Raw genomic sequence first — 13,354 nt, forward strand, 5'->3', positions numbered from 1 at the left:
CGCAAACACGGGGAGAATGTGCAAACTCCACACAGACAGTCACCCGAGGCCGGATTCGAACCCGGGTCCCTGGCGCTGTGAGGCAACAGTGCTGACCACTATGCCACCGTGCTGCCATATCTTTAGAGAATTTTGAACAATATATCTGAGGCTGTATTTCATTACTTCACTGCTCATTCTTTCTTTCTTTTCTCTTTCCATCTCTCCCTCTTTCTCTCTTTCTTTCTTTTCTCTTTCCATCTCTCCTTTTTTCTCTCTTTCTTTCTTTTCTCTTTCCATCTCTCCCTCTTTCTCTCTTCTTTTGTTGTTCTCATCAAAGATAGGCCTGTCAGAAAGTCCATGAAGCAAAACCACATGTAAGACTAAACAGACAATGCGGTTTCTGGGTTCTGTTTCCTAATGATGGATGGCGCAGAAGAAATGCCTTTGTTGTTTTCAAAATTCCAAGGAGGATAGTTCAGTCTGTAATTACTGTAAATCCGCTGTTTATATTTAATGGTGTTCATTTATCTGTTTTATGCTCAATAAATCTGATTGTAGTTTATAGTCTTAGCCACAGTTTGATAGAGTGTTTATTCTGCTGCATGCTAAAGCCATGGAAATGATATGAGGGCACTCAATATATTCAGTAAGCCAAAAAACAGTGACAAGGGTACTCTGCTTATCTCCTGTGCTAACTGTAGGTCAAGGTAGAGTCCAAGGCATAGGAAGTCGGGTCTCCCTGACAGGAATGGTCTGGCATGCTGAAGCAGTGCAAATATTTAGTGGAAAAAACCTTCCAAACATAAAATAACAGATGAAAATCCATATGTCATCAGTTGCCCTGATCGGCATTTCTCAAGTGCATTCATTCAACTTTAATTTGGATAAACAAGACGGTTCCAAAAAGTGCAAGGATATTCATGTCAAAGGATCCAGCAAAGATTATTTTTCCAAGTATGTTACACGTATAAAATGCCATTGTTGCTCAATGGGAGGTCAAAGGTCGCAATGCCGTCCAATGTTGTAAAGTGAAATGAAGTTCAAGATGTCCATTTTTTTTAAATTTGGCTTCCTTGTGATTTTGTTTTTAACCCATATGTTCCACATCAGAACTACAGCTCCTATAAACAATGACTGCCATGAAACATTTAATGTAAGTTCAAATCGCAAGATAGTTCCAAATTGTAACATGATTTATTTGGTTTCAGCCTGGCCTGGACAATCAAAATATATCCAAACCACAGCAGGACGATGACAAAGCATTTTGGAACGAAAATCCCCACTTTATATCCAAATGTCCATTATTTCTCAATAATAGGTTAAAGGTCATTTTCGATTCAATGAAAAGTGAGGCAAGTACATCTTTATTAATTTAAGAACATAAAAATTAGGAGTAGGAGTAAGTCATCCGGCCCCTCGAGCCTGCTCCGCCATTCAATGAGACCATGGCTGATCTTCGACCTCAACTCCACTTTCCTGCCCGATCCCCATATCCCTTGATTCCCTTAGAGTCCAAAAATCTATCGATCTCTGTCTTAAATATACTCAACGTCTCAGCACCCACAGCCCTCTGGGGCAGAGGATTCTAAAGATTCACAACCCTCTCAGTGAAGAAATTTCTCCTCATCTCAGTCCTAAATGGCCGAACCCTTATCCTGAGACTATGCCGATAGCAAAATACTGCAGATGCTGGAAATCCGAAATAACAACAGAAAATGCTGGAAAAACTCAGCAGGCCAGGCAACATCCGTGGAGAGAAAATAGAGTCGACGTTTCGGGTCAAACCCTTTTTCAAAACTGGAAAGGAAATGAAATAGATCGAAAGGCAGGGCTGGGAGAGAACAAAAGAAGTGAAGAGACATTAAGAGGTATTCAAAATGAGACGAGACGGTGAAACATTTCACACCTAATCTAGAGCCATCTTTTGTCTCCACTAGTCCTATCACCATCTCGTCTGGTTTTGAATACCTCTTAATGCCTCTTCACTTCTTTTGTTCTCTCCCAGCCCTGCCTTTCGATCTATTTCATTCCCTTTCCAGTTTTGAAAAAGGGTTTGACCCGAAACATCGACTCTATTTTCTCTCCACGGATGTTGCCTGGCCTGCTGAGTTTCTCCAGCATTTTCTGTTGTTATTCCTGAGACTATGCCCCCTGGTTCTAGACTGTCCAGCCATGGGAAACAACCTTTCAGCATCTACCCTTTCAATCCCCCTCAGAATCTTGTATGTTTCAATGAGATCATCTCTCATTCTTCTAAACTCCAGAGAATATAGGCCCAATCTCTCCTCATAGGACAACCCTCTCATCCAGGAATCAATTTAGTGAAATAGTGATTCCCTCTACCATAATTGCCACAGAGAGTAGTTGAGGCAGAGCCCATTGCACCATTTAAGGCAAAGTAGATAAACATTTGAAGCAGAGAATGATACAGGGTGATTGGGAGCCAGGAAAGCAATTTAGTCTTGGATTGTTCTGGCAAAGAGCTGGTATAGACATGATGGGCCAGAGGGCTTCCTTCTGTTCTGTAAACTTCCATTCTTCGAAGTATTCCCTTTAATGTAGTAAAGAGACCCAAGGCACTTCACAGGAGTGATTATCAAACAAAATTTGACCGAGCCACATACGGAGATATTGGCCCCGATATTGGTCCAGAAATTCGTGTCCCAACACGCGAGTAAGCACCGTGTACTCACGCGTGGGACTGATGGAATTGCCGGTTTTCTGCATGCACAGCGCATGCGCGGGAAACCGGCATTTCCAGTCCTCCGAACCAAGGGGTTCAGAGGTCGAATGCGTGCACGCAGGAGTCTGCGCGTGCGCGTTGAACTTCCTTTTTTTTTCCAGGTTTGCCCGTGCGTGATGGCCTCCACTTTTTACACTTTAAAAAAGCAGACGTAAGGACTTAGTTTTAAAAGGTAAGTGGTCTATTAATTAAAATTAGAATTTTTTTTCCACAGGTTTATTATTTTTAAAGACTTTACAGTAAGGTAAGTGTATTTTTAGCCCCGATTTTTTATAAAAATATTTTTTTTTAATTTTAATTATTTGTTTAAAATAGTTATTTAAAGTTATTTATAGTTCATTTAAATAGTGTGATTTTTTTTAAATTTTATTTCAAGTTTAATTACTGTTTTGGGCGCCCGGAGTTTTCTTGAGTTTGACAGTTACTGTCAAACTCTTGAATGAGCTTTTGCATCCTCCGATTGGTTGCCCATGGCTCACGTGATCCCAGCCAACGCATCGCACTAAGTACGCCGCTGGGTCACGCAAGCACAGCGCGCCGGGAGCTGGAACGGGCCACAGACAGGAAATCCACGCAGGCCCAGGCTTCAACTGCCGGCGCGCTAGGTAAGTGTAGGTCGGGGGCTTGCACCCGCGGGAAGCCCCCGACACGAATTTCTGGGCCATTAACTCGGGGTGGGGGCAGAGGGGCGGGTGGGGGTAAGCAATTTAGCAGTCAGCAAACCTGGAAGTTATTTTATCTTTGTAATTTCCCTGGATTTCAGCTTGGCTATATACTGGAGGACAAAAAATAAGTCCAAATTTCATTAAAGCATTTTCACAGCGGTTTCCCTTTCATTAATTTTTATCACACTTAATTTTCATTAATCATCTATAACTCCAGCAAAATTGAACTATCTAAATGCCTGCCTTTCTATTACCAATTATAGATAATCATATCTGCAGCTTCTCCTTCAATGTTTTTATTTTCCCTTCCTGAGTTTATGTATTGACTTGATAATCATATTGTGAGACAGGATGAGTTTTGAAAAGAATAGGCTGGGATTATTCACCTTAGAGCAGAGAAGGTTAAGGGGAGATTTAATAGAGGTATTCAAAATTATGAAGGGTTTTGATAGAGTAAACAATGAGAAACTGTTTCCATTAGCAGGAGGGTGAGTAACCAGAGGACACAGATTTAAGGTAATTGGCATAAGAACCAGAGGGAAATGAGATTTTTTTTACACATATGTAATAATCTGGAATGCACTGACTGAAAGGGTGGTTGAAGCCACCAGCAGTAACTTTCAAAAGGGAATTGGATATATGTTTAAAAAGGAAACATTTTCAAGGCTATGAGGAAAGAGCAGGGGAGTGGGACTAATTGGAGAGCTCTTTCAAAGAGCTGGCACAGGCACGATGGGTGGAATGGCCTCCTTCTGTACTGTAAGATTCCATGATTCTAATATGGGGGGATGGCTTCCACTAGGTGTAGCAAAATTGTAAATGTTTATAAAGAACAACAGTGTTCCCACAACCAACATCACTAAAACGGATTATCTGGTCATTATCTCAATGCCGTTGGCGGGAACTTGCTGTGTGCAAATTTGTTGCCGCGTTTCCTACATTACAACAGTGACTACACTTCAAAAAGTACTTCATTGGCTGTAAAGTGCTTTGGGACGTCCTGAGGATGTGTAATAATGACCAGATAATCTGTTTTAGTGATGTTGGTTGAGGGATAAATATTGGCCAGGACACTGGGGAGAACCCCTTGCCCTTTGAAATAGTGCTGTGGGATCTTTTACGTCCACTTGCGAGGGCAGACGGGGCCTCATTTTAACATCTCATCCAAAAGACTGCACCTCTGACAGCGCAGTACACCCACAGTACTGCATTGGGAGTGTCAGCATAACAGAATAGTAAAATAGCTTACCAACAGCTATCAAAAATGTATTACTGTGATATATATATTATGATTAATATACATATTGACTGCAGTATGAACTACAATAATAAGCCATTATAGGAAGGCTATAGGTGACCTTGTCACATATAGATTTCTGGGTAATTTTGAGCATGAATAAGGATATAATTAGGAATCCGGATAAAATCTTAAATCACAAAAGCACAGCTCAATTGGTTTCTGGATTTTGTCCAAATGCTGATTAAATTGCAGCCTAACACTCATTCTCTACCATTTACAACATCCAATAGTATGTACAATTAACTTAACAATGTAAAATCAACATTGATGTTGGCTCACAGCAGAGCTGAAAGGAAACTGATCACAGATTGAAAGGACATTGTAAAGCCACCTGCAGAATAAAAGTGTCACATGATTCACAAAGGAATTAATGGCCCGGATTTTCCGGAGACGATGATGACGCGCACGCGGCTGTAAGTGGCCCCCGCGAACTCCGGGTTTCCACTTGCGCGCCAAAACCCGGAACTTGCAATCTGTCAGGTTTCAGCCTGACAGATTGTCCGCACGTGCAAGAAATGGGCATTCGCTGGCGCAGGGTTACTACTGCCCAGCCAATGTCCACAAAACTCTTACATCTGGTAAAAGCAGGCGTAAGGCCTTCATTATACCAGCGTAAGAGTTTAAATAAATAATAAAGTAATTTAAAAAAAAATCATTTAAACTTTAAAAAGCCTTTTAAAATTAGTTTAGGATATTTTTGGCCCCTTTAAAAATGTTTACATTTATTTTTCAAAAAGTTTAATTTTGGTTTTAAATGTTTCATTAAATTGCATTTTGATTAATTTTAAACATGTGATGGTTTATTTTTATTTTGGTTGTGTGAAAATGTCATGTTTATGTGATTCCTATTATGCTCATGGGGGGATCCCGTACGTAAGTGGAATCCCCATAAGCATAATGGGAATCTCCCCTTTGTGATTGATTGGTCCACCCCACGTGACCCTAGGGATAGCAGCGAACCGCGTGCGCCCCTGGGATACGTGGACCTTTCCGCAGGCCTACGCCTGCAGGCCCAGGAGTGCAAGTCTTCTGAAAAGCAGAGTATGAAGGCTTGTGAAGACTTTGGGCCAGATTTTGCTGTAAAAATAACCCTGAGGCTAATGGCGCTCGCCACTATTTAAGCATAAATGCTACAGCAACTTCAGGCGAGGGGCAGCTGCGCGATTAAATGCGAATATCCAAAAGTTGCTGTCTGAGATGCGCCGCTCCGCCTTTAGCTTCGCGAAAACGGCATCTCGCCGTCTTCTTCACCATTGATAGGGACTGAGAGTCGTGAAGTTGGTGCACTGGCGCGGTCGATGCAAACTAAATCTGCCGCAGATATTCAGGGCTAGTGATTACCAGCGTAAGTACATTTTCATTCACGTGATAAGTGTTAATGACTGCCAATCAACCTCTCTGGCACTAAAAAATTAACTATTATAAGTGTGAAATCTCATTCCTTCAGGTTGTGAATTGTTTCAAGAGATTTAAAAAGTGTCAAATTTTAATTTTCAATTTTTTTTCTTACTTTTCCTTTCTGTCTCTTTTTTTCCTCATTTTCTTAAGCCAATATTTCTTTCCCTCTCTGTACCTGATTTGACATTGCATTCACCCCCATTAATTCACCCTCCTGCTCAGTCCTTCCTGTGTTGATTTCCCAATCCGTAAATCTCATTGGTTAAAGAGATACCCTGTTGGTTGTGCTGTTCATTCGGGTCCCAGATGCTCTGTTTCCTTCGCTGTGCCGTTATCAGCTCATACTTTCTGCAACTTAGTGGGCACAGCTTTTTTGAGCTGAAAATTGCAGTGACAAGTCGATCTAACAGGAGACACTGTTAGATGACCTGCCACAGCAAAATCTGTCCCATTATCGGGTGGTTGTGAGGGTCTTAAATTAACGCAATGCAAATATAACCAACCAAATGCAAAATCCTTTGTTATTTTTAACAAAGGCTTTATTATTTTTTTTAAAAGTGGGTTAATGTTTGCTTCTAAAATAGCAGACTAGGGTATTACACACAAATGTGTTAAGTGTACCTTATGCTACTATTGAACCTGTAGGCCGCGATTTTATCGATCGATGCGGCTTGGGAGTGGGTCAGCTGGTTTCCGGGTTCCAGTCCCACCCCCAACTTCATCCGGCCCACGGACGTGATTTTAAGTCAATTGGCCTTGATAAGCCCACCCTGTGGGCTTGCCGGCCAATTAAGAAGAAGCCGGTCAGATGACGTCATTTGAGTACGCGTCATCTGCCAGTTTTCTTAAAGGGGCTATGCACAATTTTTCTTTGACAGCTCATTTCTCAGTGTTTGACAGCATTGAGGTGCTGCAAACACTGATAATGACTGTTCACAGGTAAGCTCTTGCACCCAGGCTCTCCAGTAACTCCCTCCTTAGGCTAGAACAGATGGAAGCAGCAGGTGAGGTTACAGAAGCGATCTGTCACTGGTGAGAGAGGTTCTACCAATGAGGTCGGACTACACATACAATTCAAAACTTGTTACCTACAGAAAAGTCTAAATGCATTAAAAATTAATTTCCAAACATTTTCTTACCTCTGAAACTCACCAGTGCACCATTGGCTCCTTCACACCACTTCTGCAGCTGTCATCAATGCAGAAACATTACAGCAGACTCACAACACGCCACACTTACCTGGCATGGTGTCTGGACATCGGGAAGCCCAAAGTAGATGTGTCAAAATTGCAAAAGAGCCTGTTAACTGCCTGTTAACCAGTTTTAACAGACAGTTAAGTGGCTATAATCCTCTTCCCGCCACAAGATATCGGGTCCATGCACAAATCGGGGACCCGACACTTGGGAAGATTGATCGGAAGAGGGTTGACAGCGGGTTTCCAACCCGCTGTCAATCTTTGCGATTTTGCCGGATGTCCCACCTCCAAACCGGCCCCCTGAGCGCCGGCAAAATTCCGGCCGAGATCACTAGATTTTTGCCAGACAAGGGTATAAAAGGATATGGAGCCAAGATAGGTGGATGGGGTTAAGATACAGATCAGCTATGATCTGATTGTGTGGCGGAACAGGCTTGAGGGTTTGAATGGCCTCCTCCTGTTCCTATGTTCCTATGCACAGTGTAGCTTGAAGGCCAAAGAGTGGTTCAGAGAAAGAGACCTGGAAGAATATATAGAAGAAACCACCAAGCCGGTGAATGGGAGTGGAGCTTTTTGAATGAATTCAAGGGCAACATTCAGAAGAAGAGCAGGAAGGCATGGAACTCCTGCCCACAAGCTATTGGACAACTGGCTCACAGGAGCAAGCACACTTCATATAGAATTTTATTTCCAATACAGTTCCTATGCTGCAGCTTAGGGCAGTATCCTGAAGAGAATTTTTTTTTTAATGTTATGGTTTTCACATATATATTACTTTTAGAAGACATGTATTCAGAGCAATCCACAGCTAGAACCGAATCCCATTTGGGAAGACCGATCTTCTTGACAAGGTTATTGAACAGTCACTCTTTTTAGAATGTTACGTTTTTCAATTTGTGGAGCTCTCACGAGTATTTATGTTGTGCACAGTAATTAGTGATAGGCCGGGTGACAGAATAAATCAGTTATATTTGGAATCCTAAATACCCTGTGCTTCTTGATTTTGTATTTGCGGCACATCATTTGGATTGTTGGAGCAGCTGTTACTTTCATGGCTGTGGGGTAACATTTTTACAAATAGATTTTTACAATATGCTAGTGGAAAGATAAATATTGTGTTGAAAGGTATTCCCTAATGTGTGTGATGAATGAAATTAAGAAATAGCATGGCCAAAACTGAAGGCTTAAAGTATTACACACTGTTTTAAAATTGAGAGACCAAAGTGATGGGGTCAGGTCCATTGAGCAGGGAAAAACCAAGGTTGGAAAGAGTAAAAGGACAAGTAAGATAAATCAGGAGTGATTAGGTGACACAGAGCCTAGGGCTGCGATTTTGCCGGCGCTCAGAGAGCGGATTCGGAGGCGGGTGCGCTGTCAAAAGCTAAATGATTGACAGCGGGTTGGGAACCCACTCCGAACCCGCCACCATGTAAGTTTCCAAAGTGTCGGGTCTGCGATTTCAAAAGCAGACCCGACACCAAGTGGCGGGGGAGGCATTTAAGATAGTTGTTAAACGCTTATTCACTACTATTTTGCCAGCCTATTTCTATTTTCCCACTTTTTTAACGGGCTTCAGGTCGTTCGAAAATCATGTCAGGTAAGTAGGTCGGGTTCTCTATGTCGCCCCAGTGCTGTAAATAGTTGACTGCTGCAAAAGTGGTATGAAAGCTACCAATGTCAGAAGCTTGAGCCTTCAGGGCTTGGGAGACACTTTTGAGCTTTATGCAGTTTGGAAGTGTTTGGGGTAAACTCTCTATCCACTGTCACCTCCTTGGAGTTAGCTCTCTCACCATTGACAGCTTGTTTCTGTCATCTCAACTTCAGCTGCCATCTATTCCAGCAACATTGGTGCCCTTGAAAAAATCTCTAAATCCCTCCACAATCAGCCCTAACACCAACATCACCAGGCACAAAAATATTACCAACAACAATATCAACCTTCTCCATAATCACCTGATACTGCACAGGACACAGGGTCTCAGCACCTGACAACATTGCTGCCCAGGAGGCCAGTGATGGCTTCACCATGGTCAGATTTACTTCACTTGACGCTGTACACCCTCGTTGCCCCATGACACTGTTAAGTATGTGTATTGTATTGAACAATTAACACAAAGACTTAAACGTATAACTCAAACAGGTCTTTACTGGTTGGAGGTAGGGACTATACGTAGGTCTTTACTTCATGCCCACAGGCGGGAACTGAGGGGAGATCAGTACCCACAGTACTATTTATACCCCTATGGCCAGGAGTGGTACTGCGTATCACTACGCCCTACAAGTAGTGCAGTCCTGTCCATAGGTTCAAAGTAGCACACATATTACATACACAACATTCCTCCCTTCCTAGCTTTACAGTCATCTCCCCATTTAACATAACATAATAACATATATACATATATAACTTCAGGTTTACATAACAGAATAACATAGATACATAGATAACTTCATGTCAAAACAGATCACAGATTCAGTCTCTGCGGAAAACAGTTCACAGATTCAATCTCTGTGGTGTAGTCGGTTCACGTTGCTGGAGTGACTCATTCAATAGTCCTTCCATGGATTTAACAGTTTGAACTTCCGAACTGAATTGGCTCCGTTTGGAGCGACCACGTGTGTGATCTGGTAGAGGTAATAATGGTTCAGATGGGTCATCTTCTGTTTCGACTTTTCCTTTTCTGCTTCTTGGAGACTCTCTGGGCTCCACTGTCAGCTGCCAGCTGCATGCGCAGTTCCTCCTTCTCTTCCTCCTTTTTCCGTAGTAGAGCCACCTTCTCCCGATGTTCCGTAGACTTTCGGTGCTCCTCCATGATTTCTGTATGGTGGGAGTCGAAGTTACAAGTTGGGCAGGACAGGACATAGTAATATTCGGTGTCGTCCTGATCTAGGCCAGCGAGAGGGTCTTCTATTTCCTCCATACCCAGCTGGGCGTTAGCCAGCTTTTGTTCCAAGTCCAGACATCTTTCCTGAAGAGACTTCTTCATGCGTACCTCTTCATCCAGCTTTTTCTGGGCTTTCAGCAAGTCGTTTACTAATGACCTCATTTGAGATTTTACTACTTCAACTTCTTTTGGAGATTGATTGATCGGACTATTCAATCCCTCTACCGGAGCAGCTGTTTCAGCGGTCTGTTGTTCTACGTTGACGTGAGTCAGCGTACTTTTGGCATCCAAGGGCTGCTCTGTTGCAGTCATCTCAGTCTGTGTTGCCACCTCAGCTCTTCCAATAACCTTTGAGAGCTCCGAACCCCTTTCGTTTGAATATTGAAGTTCGTGTTCAAGTTTTTCCCATTTCAGAGTCCTGTCCTTCAGCATATGCAGGAGTTGGCTGACCGTTAACTCCTCTGACATCAGACGTTTTGTGTGCTCCTGCTCCATTTTCTCCATCAGCTGCTTCTGTTGTCTTTCCAGATTCTCCAACTCTATATCAAAGAACTCTTTCGTTGCATTCAACCTTTGCTCAAAACGGCGAAGCATTTGTTCTAATTGCTGTTGTAGTTTGAAATGGAGTTGAGTTCGAGCCCGGTGTCCCTCAGAAATGGGCACATCAGTAGACTTGCCAGACTCAGAATCCACAGTTAAACTATGTTGTTGTTGCTCAGTGGAATTCTGTGCTGAAACTTTGTCTTTTGCACCTGAGTTGGGCTTACCATCATCCGTTCCAGAGTCTGGGCCGACTATCTTCACCGAGTTCTCACTCGTTATTGTTTGTAGGAAATGCCAGTCCATATTCATTTTCCTAATCCACTCCCGTCCTAGTAGTGGAGAACCTCCTTCAGATATCACATATAAGTCCATTATTTGACTGTCTTCGCCCTTGTGGACCACTGCAACCTCTATTTTCCCGATGGGGTACACTCTTTGCCCCGTGTATGTTTTCAATATAATCCCCGTATCCTGTAGGGGAATATGTTGGAATAACTTTCCGTAATCTTTCTTATTTATGACCGTCAATGCCGATCCAGTGTCCAATTCCAGTTTTACTTGGACTCCTTCTATCTGAAGAGTGACCCAAATTGTCTGGAGGTCTGCACCCTTACCAGCGTTGAGTACTCTTAAGCTAGCCAGTTCATTACAGCTTAAGCTAGCCAGTTCATTACTGCTAGCGTCTGAATCGGACTCCTGTTCGGTCACCTTGTGTACCTTTGCGTATTTTCCTTGCGGTGACTTCTTGTTGCTGGTCTTCTTCCCTGACCTGCATACTCTAGTTATATGTCCAAGCCTACCACAAGTTCTACATTCTTGGTTTTTAAACCAACACTGGTTCTGATCATGCGTTGTCTTTCCACAACGATAACATTTGCCAGAACTCACACCCAATTTGTGTGCACTGAGCTCCGGTGACCGTAGCTGCATTACTGCCATGCCTCTCGCTGCGGCTTCGTGTGCTGCTGCCATAGTGACCGCCTTCTCAAGCGTCAGCTCATTCTCCTCGAGCAGTCGCTTTTGTGTATCCTGTTTAAATAAACCACACACAAATTTGTCTCGTAGTGCATCTGTCAGTCCCGTTCCAAACTGGCAATATTTCGCTAATTTACGCAATTCCAGCAAATATTCAGCATTGCTTTCATGCTGTAGCTGCCTTCTGTCATAAAATTTAAATCGTTCCGCTAGCATCAGCGGCGTGGGGTTTAGATGATCTTTCAGGACAGTAACAATCTCATCGAACGTCTTTTCCGCCGGTTCATCTGGTGATAACAGGTGTTTCAATTGCCCGTATGTCTTCGCACCCATTAAATTTAATAATGTTAGAGCTTTATCTTGGTCACAAATTTTATTGGCCTTACAATAATTTTTTACTCTTTCAACATATATGGCCCAATCTTCGAGGTCACTATCAAAGGTGCTAATATTCCCGTGTTTAGGCATTGTAGATTTGCAATTTCTCAGATTTTATTTTGTTTACTTGTTATCAAAGATGGCGGCTTCCCGCTCTTGCCGTCGTCCTCCGCCCACAAAATGGCGGTTTTCCCGTGCTTGGCGGTCTTCACCCGTCCCCCGATGCCGTCTCCCTTCAGCCCCCGAGTGCGGCCCTTATCTTCGCCGCGACCGCCCGAGTGCGGCCCTTATCAGCGGATGTGATCGCTGGATCGCGAAGTGGCTCCCGACCGAAGCGGCTCTTGCTCGCTCCCTCCCGGGCTCTGGCTTACCCGCTCGCGCGTTTCACCGCGGCTCTTATCAGGGATTGCGATCGCCCTTATCTTCTCCAACTTCCCCAGCCCTGTCTTTGCAGCCAACGCTGCACGGCTTACCCCACCACCTAGGTTGAACAAGGAAACTGCAGAAAGACTTCTGTCAGTCGCTGGAAGCTGTCAGGATGGCTGCTGCACTCCAGTGCTCAGTCGCTGATGGAGGCTTCAGAGTCCTAAAGCCTGTCGCTTCTAGTGGGGTGGTGATGTTTGAAACCTCTCTTCAACTGCCGCAGGGTAAGAACCTGACTCGTCGCCAGTGTTAAGTATGTGTATTGTATTGAACAATTAACACAAAGACTTAAACGTATAACTCAAACAGGTCTTTACTGGTTGGAGGTAGGGACTATACGTAGGTCTTTACTTCATGCCCACAGGCGGGAACTGAGGGGAGATCAGTACCCACAGTACTATTTATACCCCTATGGCCAGGAGTGGTACTGCGTATCACTACGCCCTACAAGTAGTGCAGTCCTGTCCATAGGTTCAAAGTAGCACACATATTACATACACAACAGACACCAACCCACACCAGCACCATAAAGCAACCCTACAACGTCCAAGTCATTCCTTTCACACTCATCAGAATTGGCCGGGGTGGGGGGTGGAAGTTATGTTTCAACATTCACTGGAACTCACTAAGACACTTCCAAAGGTGAGCACAGATCTGTCCAATAAGGTAAAGTGTTGAAAATATAGATTTCAATGTTTGACAACACATTAACAGAAACTTCACATGAACATTCGCTAAACCACCCAGGTGCTTATCCTTGTGTGTTGTTAGTTCGTATGCTTGCAGTAGGTTGAGGGTGAATGTGAGGGGTGGCTAGTGAGATGGGGAAGTGATAATGTAGATAGAGAGGGATGGGTGGAGGTGCAAGG

At 43.4% G+C, this 13,354-nt stretch overlaps 1 long non-coding RNA gene across 1 annotated transcript in view; it reads left to right on the forward strand.

The window, feature by feature from the left end:
* The first annotated feature begins 2,826 nt into the window (after positions 1-2,826).
* The window catches only part of LOC147111451 (uncharacterized), a 28,155-nt gene continuing 17,627 nt past the window's right edge, over positions 2,827-13,354 (forward strand). The window contains exon 1 of the long non-coding RNA XR_015079690.1: positions 2,827-2,897. This is a non-coding gene — a long non-coding RNA (uncharacterized LOC147111451). The remainder of the gene's footprint in view (positions 2,898-13,354) is intronic.

The sequence above is a fragment of the Somniosus microcephalus genome, chromosome 10 (genome assembly GCF_052327205.1).
Source record: "Somniosus microcephalus isolate GS21.2 chromosome 10, FLI_Smic_1.0, whole genome shotgun sequence".
Classification (NCBI taxonomy): Eukaryota; Metazoa; Chordata; class Chondrichthyes; order Squaliformes; family Somniosidae; genus Somniosus; species Somniosus microcephalus.